This window comes from Mustelus asterias, chromosome 7 (assembly GCF_964213995.1).
Source record: "Mustelus asterias chromosome 7, sMusAst1.hap1.1, whole genome shotgun sequence".
Classification (NCBI taxonomy): Eukaryota; Metazoa; Chordata; class Chondrichthyes; order Carcharhiniformes; family Triakidae; genus Mustelus; species Mustelus asterias.
In genome coordinates, this window is record NC_135807.1 from 68,092,838 (window position 1) to 68,107,168 (window position 14,331).

Here is a 14,331-nt window from a genome sequence, read left to right on the forward strand (position 1 = left end):
GTCTGCAGGTGCAACAGGTGATCAAGAAGGCAAATGGGATGTTGGCCTATATCGCAAGGGGGATAAAATATAAATGATGTGGAGATGCCGGCGTTGGACTGGGGTAAACACAGTAAGAAGTTTAACAACACCAGGTTAAAGTCCAACAGGTTTATTTGGTAGCAAAAGCCACACAAGCTTTCGAGGCTCTAAGCCCCTTCTTCAGGTGAGTGGGAATTCTGTTCACAAACAGAACTTATAAAGACACAGACTCAATTTACATGAATAATGGTTGGAATGCGAATACTTACAACTAATCCAGTCTTTAAGAAACAAAACAATGGGAGTGGAGAGAGCATCAAGACAGGCTAAAAAGATGTGTATTGTCTCCAGACGACAGCCAGTGAAACTCTGCAGGTCCACGCAACTGTGGGAGTTACAAATAGTGTGACATGAACCCAATATCCCGGTTGAGGCCGTCCTTGTGTGTGCGGAACTTGGCTATCAGTTTCTGCTCAGCGACTCTGCGCTGTCGTGTGTCGCGAAGGCCGCCTTGGAGAACGCTTACTCGAATATCAGAGGCCGAATGCCCGTGACCGCTGAAGTGCTCCCCAACAGGAAGAGAACAGTCTTGCCTGGTGATTGTCGAGCGGTGTTCATTCATCTGGTTGATACCAGAGATGAGGGGTGTTGATTATGAGGAGAGACTGAGCAGATTGGGTTTGTACTCGTTGGAATTTAGAAGGCTGAGGGGGGATCTTATAGAGACCTATAAGATAATGAAGGGGCTGGATAGGGTAGAGGTGAAGAGATTCTTTCCACTTAGAAAGGAAACTAGAACTGGAGGGCACAGCCTCAAAATAAAGGGGGGTCAGTTTAGGACAGAGTTGAGGAGGAACTTCTTCTCTCAGAGGATGGTGAATCTCTGGAATTCTCTGCCTACTGAAGTGGTGGAGGCTACCTCGTTGAATATGTTTAAATCACGGAAAGATGGATTCCTGATCGGTAAGGGAATTAGGGGTTATAGGGATCAAGCGGGTAAGTGGAACTGATCCACTTCAGATCAGCCATGATCTTATTGAATGGCGGGGCAGGCCCGAGGGGCTAGATGGCCTACTCCTGCTCCTATTTCTTATGTTCTTATGTTCTTAAATCCTGCCAAACGGACAGGCAGGCAGGCAGCTCTTTTGGTTAAAGCAACTTACCTGCCGCAATCCTGCCACCTTCCCATGGTTTGCAAATGAGAGTGGTACCCATTGGAAGGCAACAAATTCCTTCTTTAAGTATGCAGATTGGGTTCCAATTATGCTAGGTTTTGCTTGTGGCTTCCTGCTTATCCATGCAGTTTACTTCAAATGTTCGACTTTGACTAATTTTGGTGATTCTGACTACAGAACATTTTAAGTCGCTGGTTTGCGTGCATAAACATGCTATTGCTGAACTAGACCTGTCTGTTCACAGAATCACGTTTACTTTCCTCGAACCTCAATGTTTTGTGCGTGTTGCTGGAAGACTACAATTATCTTCAGTTTTCTTAGACTAAGGCACAGGGTGGCACAATGGTTAGCACTGCTGCCTATTAGCACCAAGAATCGAGGTTTAATTCCAGCCTTGTGTGGAGTTTGCATGCTCTCCCAGTGTCTGCGTGGGCACCCTCCGGGTGCTCCAGTTTCCTCCCACATTCCAAAGATGTGCGGGTTAGGTGGATCGGCCATGGTAAATTGCCCATTCCTGCCAAACATGTGTAGGTTATGTGGATTAGCCATAGTAAATGCGCAGGGTTAAAGGGATAGGGTGGAGGGGGGGGGGGGGGGGGGGGGGGTGGCAGAGGGGTGGGTGCGGTGGTGTTGAGCCTGGGTAAGATGCTCTTTTGGGCAGTTGGTGCAGACTTGATGGGCCAAGTAGCCTCCTTCTGCACTGAAGGTATTCTATGATTCTGTGAAAGGGAAAAGTTAGCCAACATTTGAGCACTATCATTTGCTGTGCACATTTGCTGTGCACTATCTTGTGATTTGTGCCAGAAAGCGAGAAAGAGGAGTGAAGGCAGGATCAACTAGAAGTGTTAATTTTACTGGGGAAGATTTAACATAGGAAAAAAAGAAGAAATTCCTCTGGTTGTTGTACATGTGACAACAGAGACAATTTCCTCTGGTCAGCATTTTTAGAGAGAATTGAACATATTTATGATTTCTGTAAAAATACTGACCGAAAGGCCGAAACCAAGCATGCAGTTTATATAATACAAATGCAACATGTAATCCAAATACAATAAAAAAGAAAATATGAAGTTGTTTTCAGAGAAATTAACATGAAGTTGCAAATGTAAAGGAAAACAACCATGCTGTTATCTTTCAAGCCTAACTCAGGCCAAATTTAACAAATAGTTATTTGAAAGGAAATTATAATCTAATGCTTCATCTCTCTCTCTAATGCATGCATACAGACAGATTCGTGGTAGTGGAATTTAGTATGATAAATACATATTAAATACAAGTTCAAATCGTACTTTATTTCTCTGCAGTATCTAACAGAGGCCCTGCCACATATAAAACCCAATTTAATCATTATCATTTCTGAAAGCCCTGTACTTGAGCAAAGAATTACTGAAAAGCTGAAAGCCAATTTAATGCCAGATGTAAAGTAGCACACAGAATCTATGCCATTTTGCTCCAGTGTTTTCCTGGGGATGTTGAGTGAACTCTCCTCTCAGTCCTAATAATTTAATATCTGTTCTGAGCATTGACTACTCTGTTCTTGTTTCATGTAATCCACACACTTTCTGTTGAAGTGAACAGCCATGGGTTGTTGGAATGAAAAAAAACCACACTCAGAATCAAGTTAGTTGGCAGTCTTCCATCTGTGAGGAATGATGGGAATGTAGGCCGGAATTCTGTGGTCTTGCATGCCCCACTACCACAGCCAAATCTCCATTCACATCAGCGGGACTGGAGAATCCCAGACATGGATGAGGTCAGAGAATTCCGGCCATAATCTCAGAACTGGTGAGGTCAGATGAGATATAAATAACATTTTTGTATTCGTTACAGGATGGGGGCCATCATTCATTGCCCATCCCTAATTGTCCTTGAAAAGGTGGTGGTGAGCTCCTTTCTTGATCCACTGCAGTCCCTGAGATGAAGATACACCCACAATGCTATTGGGGAGGGAATTCCAGGAGTTTGACCCAGCGACAGTGAAGGAATGTGATATATTTCCAAGTCAGGATGGTGAATGACTAGGAGGGCGATCTCAGGTGGTGGTGTTCCCATGTATCTGCTGCCCTTGTCCTTTTAGATCGTAGTGGTTGTAGGTTTGGAAGGTGCTGTCTAAATGACCTGAGTTCCTTCAGTGCATCTTGTAGATGGAACACACAGCTGCCACTGTTCATCAGTGGTGGAGGAATTGAATATTTGTGGAAGGGGTAGCAATCAAATGGGTTCCTTTGTTTTGGATGGTCAAGCTTCTTGAATGTTATTCGAACTGCACTCATCCAGGAAAGTGGAAAGTATTCCATTAAACTTTACACTCCTGACTTGTGCCTTGAAGATGGTGGACAGGCTTGGAGGAATCAGAAGGTTACTCACCACAGGATTCCTAAGCTTTGACCTGCTCTTATAACCACAGTATTTATACGGATAGTACAGTTCAGTTTCTGCTCAGTGGTAACTCCCAGAATGTTGATAGTGATCATCTGCTGCACTTCATTTGATAGCTGGATAAGCCAATTTTGGAAAGTCTGTCACAAATGCCACGCATGAAGCTGTCCCTTGTCAGTGGTGTGGGATGATTTCTGATGACACCTTATTTGTAGTGCTGGTGTCTGCTTTGGAGCTTGTGAAACCACGTCATGATGGTACGGAATAGGCCGTAGCTTGTGTTGCCATTTGCATCGATTGTCAGATAGACCTTCCCATGTCACAGAATCACAGATGAGGAGAGATTGGGTAAACTGGGATTGTTCTCACTGGAAAGACGGAGGATGAGGGGTGACCTAATAGAGGTGTATAAAATTATGAAAGACATAGATAGGGTGAACGGTGGGAAGCTTTTTCCCAGGTCGGCGGTGACATTCACGAGGGGTCATAGGTTCAAGGTGAGGGGGGTGAGGTTTAACATGGATATCAGAAGGACGTATTTTACACAGACGGTGGTGGGGGCCTGGAATGCGCTGCCGGGCAAGGTGGTGGAGGCAGACACACTGGGAATGTTTAAGACTTATCTAGATAGCCACATGAATGGAGTGGGAATGGAGGGATACAAAAGAATGGTCTAGTTTGGACCAGGGAGCGGCGCGGGCTTGGAGGGCTGAAGGGCCTGTTCCTGTGCTGTATTGTTCTTTGTTCTTTGTTTCTTTATTCATTGCAGTGCAGAAAGAGGCCATTTAGCCCATCGTGTATGCACCAGTTCTCTGAATGAGCTGAGTGCCATTCTTCCACCTTCTCTCTGTAACCCTATGTATTCTTACCCTTCAAATAGTCATCAAATTTCTTTTGAATGCTTCAATTGAACCTGCTTCCATCACACTTTCAGGCAGTGTATTCCAGTCCTTAACCACTCACTGTGTTGAAACATTTTTTTCTCATAGTTCTTTTGTTTCTTTTGCCAATTACTTTAAATCAGTGCCCATTCATTCTCAATCCTTTTACAAATTGGAACATTTTCTCTCTATCTACACTGAACAGACCCCTCATGATTTTGAATGCCTCTATCAAATCTCCTTTAAGTCTCCTTTTCCCCAAGGAAAACAGTCCTAACCTCTCCAATCTATCTTCATAATTGAACTTTCTCCTCCCTGGAGCTATCTTCGTGAATCTTTTCTGCACTCTCTCCAATACCTTTACATCCTTCCTAAAGTGCAGCACCCAGAACCAGATGTAATACTCTAGCTAAGTCAAAATTAGTGTCTTATAGAAGTTCAACATAACCTCCTTGCTCTTGTACTCTATAACCCAAATAATAAAGCTGTACTGTATGCTTTATTAATCACTTTTTCAACCTGCCCTTCAATGACTTCTGTACAAATACACCTAGGTTCTTAAGTTCCTGCCCTTTAGAGTTCATAGAATCATAGAATCCTACAGTGCTGAAGGAGGCCATTCAGCTTTAAAGTTTATTTATTAGTGTCACAAGTAGGCTTACATTAACACTGCAATGAAGTTACTGTGAAAATCCCCTAGTCACCACACTGTTTAGGTACACTGAGAGAGAATTTAGCATGGCCAATGCACCTAACCATCTCGTCTCTCAGACTGTCTGAGGAAACTGGAGCATCTGGAGGAAACCCATGCAGACACGGGGAGAATGTGCAGACTCCACACAGACAGTGACCCAAGCCACGAATTGAACTCGAGTCCCTGGCGCTGTGAGGCAGCAGTGCTAACCACTGTTGTTAGCTAAATACATCAAGGTATTGAGCAGAAACAGGTAAATGGAGGTGAGCCTTCATCAGAGCAGAGATGTGTTCTGTTTTCGCAAACGAGCATTAAGGAAAATGGGGAACAGGCCATCCATGTACATGACAAAAGATTTTTTCGATGCTGAAGGAAACTGGATAAAAGGGAGTTAGCAGCCTCAGCAGCGAGACCTGTGGAATTAACCATTGCATAAGAAGACAGCCCTGAGTTCATGGCTCAGAACAGAAGACCCACCAAAGGGATCCTGATCACCTTACCTTGCAGTGGGTAGTATTTAAGTCCAAACCGTGAGTCTTGTGATTCATTGTGACCAACAAATAGTCAGTACTTTAACATGTGAAGTAAATTGCAGTACAGTGTTTATCAAGCATTTTAAACAGGTAACAAGTAGTTTAACAAGTGATTTAAGTGAAGTAAAGGGCAGTTCAGTGTTTATCAAGTTCTTCAAACATTAGTAAAGAGTGATTTGTACAAAATGTTTTGTGTTAGTGTCTCTTTGTCCATCACAATTGTTGACACCCTCATATGAGGGTCACCATTTCAGGTGTCCCTGGGTGGGAACAGTTAAGTGACCGCCTTAAAGTCCCACCATGTCTGAATTAGAGGTGTGCTGGATAAACAGCAAAACAGTAGTTGCCTTTCCAGAATGGGACAAGATACTCCAGAAGAACCTAACATGTAAATAGCCATGTGGATTCAAGAACCAAAGTTTTTAAGGGTCTGGGACTCTCTGGACAGCAGCACTGGGAGGAGACTGGGAAAGAACAAGCAAAACGTGCCTCTAAGCTTTGTAAGGCTACAGCAGTAGCCAGTTGTGAGGGACTTGTGTGAAAAGGAAATAAACATTGTTGGGTTAAAAGCAGAACTTCAGGAGACTAAGATACAATTAGAAGTCTTAAGGCAGGAGACAGATGATTTGCGAAAGAAACTGTGAGGAGGAGTGTAAAGCCCAAATGTACATCACTCATATGAGTCAATTTCAAATTCAATGTGAACACGCACAACAGGAGAGAAAGAGCAGCACAGGAGAAAGAGGCAGCTGATAAGGCAGCATCTGACTTAAATGAGAAATGTTAAAATTTGCAGATGGCTCTTAAGGCGCTGCACCAGTCCTACTAGAAGGTCAATGTAAAGGACCATAGTAAGTGTCAACAAGAAATAGGCAAATTAAAAATCAACTTGGGGCCAATCAAGGCATGATATGTCCTTTCCAGGGGTCGCAAGGGGACAATGGTGATGATGTACATTGGGGTAGTTTAGATGAAGCAGCACTTAAATATGGAGAACAAGAAGGGGAAGGAGATAGTAGTTTAAGTGATGTATGTAATTAAAGGGAAGTGTAATTAGTAAAGATTTCTTTCAAAGTTATGATCCTGGGGTCATGCTTACTGGCCAGAATCATGGTTCCAGGATATTTTGATAAACATTTGGGAACTTTAATCTCACACACATGAGATAATTTTAATTTGATAAGGTTTAATAAAATTTGGATATTTGAAATTATTATGACCAAATCTGTGTTGGATTGGTCTTGGGTTAAATCATCTTGCCAGGTTCAAAGAGTTATTCCTGACACAGTTGGTACAATGAAAAAAACATTTTGAAATTGGATACTGGAAAAAAAGGTTTAAAAGGAGAGACTGCTAAATAAAAGTGAATGACAGACCATGTTCTTATTAGATAATAACAAAAAAGGGTGGTGACATAATGATGTCCATTTGAGAACTTTTACTTTACCCCTTTTCAAACTAGCAGAGAATTTATTCTTGTCTGTTAACATCTGAAAATTTATTTATATTTTTACAGGAACTGGGAAATCTGATGTAAACATATTGACCAATGAGTATCCAACTTTTAAAACCACTAAGCCTGGGCACAAAAAATTGGAAGTGATGATTTAATTTTAATTCATATTAGCTGATATTCTAAAAAAACAAATTGACATTTAAAGGGAATTTAGGAAAACAATAAAAAATCTACAGTCTAAGTGGCTTCAATGGGTATTAGAATAAAATTTATTTTGAAGAAGAGATGAAATAAACATTCATAGAAATCTGTCAGCTCAACAATACTGTTATTAGAATTTGAGACAATTCTAAGATATAAAAAGTGCAATGTAATTTAGAAAGTTACTTTTGAATTGATGTAATCTAAGATAAAGAACAAGCAAGCAAACATGTTACTGCCTGGAATCAAAGAGAAATGTTTGTTATCTGTTTCAAAGATTTGAGAATATTTTATTGGACTGTAAAATTTCTCCACGCTCGTGATTGGGATAGGATAATAACTAGTGGGATGTATCAATTTAGATAGGATTGAGTAATTGAGGGTAGAAGATAGAGACTGCAAATCAAAACAGTAAATGGAATATTGGGTGCAATGTAATGGCATATTTCAATCTGGCACTGATGTATATTCTAGTGAAAGGGAAGTGTAGAGGAGACTAGTAAATTGATAACTTTCTCTTGGTGATGCATGGTCCTTATCTATGTTTTTTAAAAAGAGAACAAAATTTAATACCCCGGCCACCAACTGAGGCATCTGGACCATACAGGGAAAGATAAGCAATAACTTTGAGATCTTTTGGTAAAATCACAAGGAGTTCAAGAATGTGCGACATGACACTTGAGGCACTTTGTAAGTGTGCAGATGAGTTACATGTGAAGTAACTAATATGCAGGAAACCAGTTCAAAACGCTCCCACTCAAGGGTTTGGAAGTATTTGCAATAATGCATTGGAGAGCAGGTCTCAGGCAAACACACTACTTGACAAACAACATGGCATGAAATGGTTCATGGTGAAACAAATTAAATGACAAGGGCACTGAAAAATATTCCATAGAGAAACTGATTGTAAAACAATTAGCATAAAATTAAACATATTGAAACCTTTTGAAATATATTGAAATATTGAAAATGAACAAAATTAAAGTGAAAGGGTAAATCATTTGGATTGGAACAATTAAGACCCTGGCAACAAGCAAATTCAGTGAGGAGTATCCGTAAGATGGGTACAGATGAATGGAGAAGTGGAGAATATTTTAAGTCCATGCATGCTGCTGTTAAGAATCTGTTGTCTCCTTTTAGAACTATCAACTGCAATTAGATATCAATCACCTCAGATCAAATGTATACTTTGATTATATTTAAACAGTGGAAAGTTTAAATGGAAGGAAAGTTAGAAAAATATATAGCTGTTGTGAATTGCGCTGGGGTGATAGCATGCCAGTGCCCGATGAATATTCAGTGAGGGGGAGAGAAGTCCTGGTGGGAAGGCTCGCTAATGAGATGTTAAATCATGCAAATGAGGTTCCTGACCTTCCTAGGCAAGAACCCCATTACATCATTGGGGAGGGGATGTGGAAAATTGGGAAATGCAATCTCACCAATTGTGTTTCCCGACTCTCATGGGATTTTGAATCCACTCCACCATTCTTGTTGACGGCTAACGCGTGTTCAAAAATCCGCCCATATTTCATTCCAACAATAAACAATAAGGATAAGGACTCCAGCTGAGGGGGGGGGGGGGGGTGGGGGGAGGGGGAGATCGGGATTGCCAGCAGGGGAGAGAGGAGGGAGCGCAGGACTGTGGTGGGGGTGAGATTGAGGCAGGCCAGGGGGTGTCGAGGCTGGCCTGGACACCTCCGGGGGGTGGGGGGGGAGGGGGCAACGATCGGGGGGTGGGAGATCGCACGGCCAGCGATGCGGGGTTGCGGGGCTGGTCAGTGATCAAACTGGCCAGCGATCAGGAGGCCGGCAGTGCGGGGATACTGGGCATGTGCCAATCTCGGCACTGACAGATTGGCGCATGCGCAGTGGCTCACTCAGCGCTATGCTGCCAGCCTCTCCAGTGGGAATAGGCCCCACCCCTGGATTTTTCATGTGATTCACACTGAGGCACTCTGTAGTGCCCAGAGTGTGGGAGATTCATTTTAAAAATCCCACTGAAAAAACCAGCAGGATTTACTCCAGTTTTTACGTGAATTCAACATTAAGGGAGGATCCCACCTATTCTATTTGCAAAGCTTCCCTCAGTCTAAGATCAAGATGTTTTGCACCGGGGCAAAATTGTCACAAGTTCTGTGATAAGATACAAGATTATTAATCCGTAATGGATAATATGTAATCTGAATTAATATTCAAAATTAAGAATAAAGGAAAAGAAGAAACAAAATAATTTTGCAAAAAACTTAAACAGACTTGTATTGCTATTATTTTAAAAATCTGTTTACGGTTTTAAATACTTTCATTATATATTATTGCATTGAGGAAGAAAAATGTTAAATAATAAACCTTTCAAAATTAAAACTTATGAGAATCAGTGGAAGCAGAAGAGTGCTTTGGTTTTTATGTCTTGACACCCAGCAACGTTAACACTATTACCTGCAATTTGCAACAGCCATTGTTACTCTCTCTGGCTATGTTTGATTCTTTGAGAGCGAGCCTTCTGTCATTAACCTCAATTCTTTGTCTGGTAATTTGATTAGATAGTTGATGCACATCATGCAGTTTCTTGGAATTCTACTTGCTTTATATGTTTTGTTAGTTTATGTCACAACAATTCACCAACTTGGACTTCAGTCAGCATGGTCTCAACCATTGAAAGGTCAACCATCAAAAGGACCTTTTTTTGACATAACCGAGTTGTATGATATCATCCGGACTGTTCCTATGCAACTATATTTATGCTTCAATTGGAAAGGTAATGTCTACCAATGGTTTGTCAGACTGTTTCTATTTGTGACAACATTTGAAATGTGTATAGCCTAATTTATCCAATAATCAAGTATTGACTTACCTGAATATTCTAATGCGTAATGAAATAGCGTCACCCCTCCACGTTAAAAGCCCTTTGCTATCTTTTGACTGATGTTTGAGATCAATCATCTCTCACAAGCCAGTGGAGATCTAAGGCTATATTTCTCTCTGTATTAATTTAAAAATAAAGAAAGGCACCTGTTGTTTGGGCACTGCAGCACCATATGACAGATGACACGTATTAGATCAGTGGCACCCTAGTTAGGAAGGCATCTCTAGCAGCAGCTGGACATTCATAAGGATTTCCACAACTAGCATTAAAAGTCATGGGCAAACTCTGAGCTTTGCTACAAACACCTATAGAGTTGCTACACACTACATGGTGGCTTTCAGTCATCAGCACTATGCAGCTTGCTGAAAAGCCAGGAGGAAGGTGGGACTTAATACAGTTACATATTTGCTGAGAGTGTGGCGTGAATTACAAATGGGTCATAAAGTATTTTCAGTTGAGTTAATGAGTTAATAGGGAAGCACCTTTTCTGTAGTTTAGCATATTAGTGGTCTATTAAGTAATGTTGAGTCTATGTTGATTTTAGTTTGTTGCAGGAAAAGTTTTAATAGGTGAAATCATTTTGTACAATTCTCTCCATTGGTCGTTGGGAAATTCATATCTCATTTATAAAAGTTATCACACCCTACAGGGATCATAAATGTTTGACAGATTCTTAAGTCGCTGCTTATGTTACTGTATATTAGTCACTGATTGAATATAAATTGTAGCTGAATTGAGACATTAGGTTTGGTACAGAAGCTACCAAACATTCTCTCATCCACTTCCCAGATGGTCTCACCCTATTTATTTGGAAAGACTGCACCTTGTAGTAACTGACTCATCACAGGTCAGATGGGCCAGGATCAGTGTTGCTTCTCCGCTGATGATTATATGCCACCTTATCCTTAGAAGGGCGTACTGAAGGACTATCTGTGACTGAATTGGGATAACACAAGGTGCACCCCAAATGAGAAGCTTATGTACAATCTGCTATTAAACAGTGAGCAAAGCAACATGTATATTAGTTTGATGAACAATATATTGAACTGATGGGAAAACATGCTAAAGTTGTATGAGTGAAAAGAAGATCATCCTTTTGGAAGTCATCATATTAGATATGCAGTTTCAGAAAATTAGTAGCTTTAAGAAATAGATGTAGAGCGAGTGATTCACAGGTTGTATTGCAGGCTTCCTTTGTGAATACATAGCCGAGAAGTCTCTTAGAGTGGGAAGAAATTTGCCTTCCTCTACTTGACATCCTCCTTCAGTCAGTCACTGTTCCTATGAGCAATGAACAGGGGACACATCATCTGGCTGGTTGGTTACCTTCCGCCATACTTGATGGACCAGTTTTATTTGAAGGATGTTCCTCTTCCCCTAAAATTGTCACTTCCCTAAGGCTTCCTCATCCATCAAATGCAGGTCTCTTCATGAACTCCAGTTTTTTTTCAGATTCCCAGAAGCTTTCATGACTCACTGCCACCATACACAATATAACAATATGGGGAGGTTATTATTACAACTACAGAAAGAGGTTTTAGACCATTGTGCCTGTATTCTAATTTTTCAGGTTGGATTTTTATGGTGATTATCGCAATCACTTGCTATAATCTTGGTGAATGGTCTGTGAAAACACCGAGAAACAATGTAAAGGTTAAGGAGTATGACGAGGAACACCCCCTCCCCCGTGGAAATTCAACCAGCTTGAATTTAATAGTAAAGATTAAACAATACAGGTATGAAATTTGTGAAAAGTTGCTTTCATCAAACCCAAAATACTCTGTTATTGGAGCAGACCACCTGAGACTTATTGGCCACAGGATCTCCATCTAATGTTCATCACTGTTAAGTTTATTTCAAGAGACAAAATATTTAAGGAATATCAATGCCGTTATAACCTGACCACATTGTTGGCAAGGAAATGGTTTATATTTTATATTTCCCTGTCATTTATCCTGACTGTGCCAATAGGCAATTAGTGAAAGTTTACAAGAGACCAGAGGCATTTCTCGCCGTTTGAGTGAGACAAGTGGTTATATGTCTTGAGGGGTACATCTATGCATCAAGGCAGCAAGCTTCCACAAACTATCGCAGCCGGTAAGAGGGTTGAACATACACCATTGGTGTCTTTCTCTGCCACATTCTAGCTGTCTGAGCTAACAGATCCCTAAGTCCATGTTAGCAAAATATTGAAAATCTGAAAATTCCTCAAACATAATAACGATATTTATTAGTTTATTTATCAGTGTGACAAATAGGCTCACGTTAACACTGCAATGAAGTTACTATGAAAATCTCCTAGTCGCCACACTCAGGTGCCTGTCGGGTACACTGTGGGAGAATGTAGCATGGCCAATGCACCTAAAAAGCATGTCTTTTGGACTGTGGGAGGAAACCGGACCACGCGGAGGAAACCCACACAGACACGGGGAGAATCTGCAGACTCTGCACAGACAGTGACCCAAGCCAGGAATCGAACCCGGGTCCCTGGCGCTGTGAGGCAGCGAAGTATTCATTTTCACCATGTGTAATGATACTTAATATTCAGAGTGACAAAGGTAAGACATAGATTAAGGGACATTACGACGCATGCAGACTATGCTGTGGATCTTCAAGAAGGTCATCATAGTATAACTGCTTCTTTGTGCAAATTGAAACCTGAAAATGCATGTTTCTTAGATGCAAAACTAAATTTCTGTATCTGAATCAGGGAATTAGATCTGACACGACCCAATCCTTAAAAAATGAAATCAGTTGCATGAGATGAACGAGAAAATATAATTTCCATACAGCTGCCATACATTGAATGAATTATTCTTGAAGTCTGTTGCAACATATCTCTTAGATTGTTATAATTTCCATAACTATCTACTTGGTTTTTAGAACATTCAAAATAGTTTAGTCTGCAAGTACCAAAAAATGTTTGAAGGTTTCAATGTTTTAAATGACCAATATCCTCGCAAGAGGTATTTGCAAGTGCTGTTAGGGAAAGTTTAAACTGGAGTGGCTGGGGGATGGGAACCAGAGCGGGCAGATACAAGAGAGGGAAACAAAGATAGAAGTGAAAGACAGGAAAGTAGAAAGCAAAAGTGGAAGGCAGAGGAAAAAAGAGTAAGCAGCAAATGGGGCCATAGTACAAAAAAAGTGTGTAAAATGTACAAAAGACCAAGTCTAAAGGCATTGCACATGAATGCATGGAGCATTCGCAATAAGGCAGATGAATAAACAGTGCAAATAGGTATACACATGTACAATATGTTTGTGATTAAGGACGGAGACATGGCTGCAGAGTGACCAAGGCTGAGAACTGAATATCCAAGAGTATTTTATATTTAGGAAGGACAGATAAAAAGGGAAAGGAGGTGGAGTGTGTTGTTAGTTAGGGATGAAATCAGTGCAACAGTGAGAAAGGATATTGGCTCAGAAAATCTAGATGTAGAATCAATCTGCATGGAGCCAGAAAGCAACAAAGGGGGTGGAAAACATTAGTGAGAGTTGCCTCCAAACAGTAATGGTAAAATAGGAGATGTTATTAAACAGGAAATTCGAGATGCATGTAACAAGGGTGCTACAGTAATCATGGGTGACTTTAATCTATATATAGATTGGGGAAATCAAATTAGCAACAATACTGTGCCAGATAAATTCCTGGAGTGTATACAAGATGGTTCTCAAATCAGTATGTTGAGGAACCAAACATGCTATCCTAGGTTTGGTATTATGGAATGAGAGGGGTTTAATTAATAACCTCGTTGCATGGGGTCCTTTAAGACACAGTGACCATAACACAATAGAATTCTTCATTAGGATGGAAAGTGAAGAAGTCTGATCTGAAACTAGGGTCCTAACTTGAAACAAAATAAACTATGAAGGTACTAGGTGTGTTTTGGCTAATATAGACAGGATTAGTTAGTATGACAGACATTAAAAGAATAGGTAATGCCTAATATTTAAGGACTGATATACTTGCCATTGAGGGAGTGCAATGAATGTTCACCAGACATTCCTGGGATGTCAGGATTGTCATATGAGGTGAGATTGAGTCAACTGGGCCTGTATTCACTGGAAGTTGGACGAATGAAAGGGCATCTTATTGAAGTGTATAAAATTCTGACAGGGCTGGATACA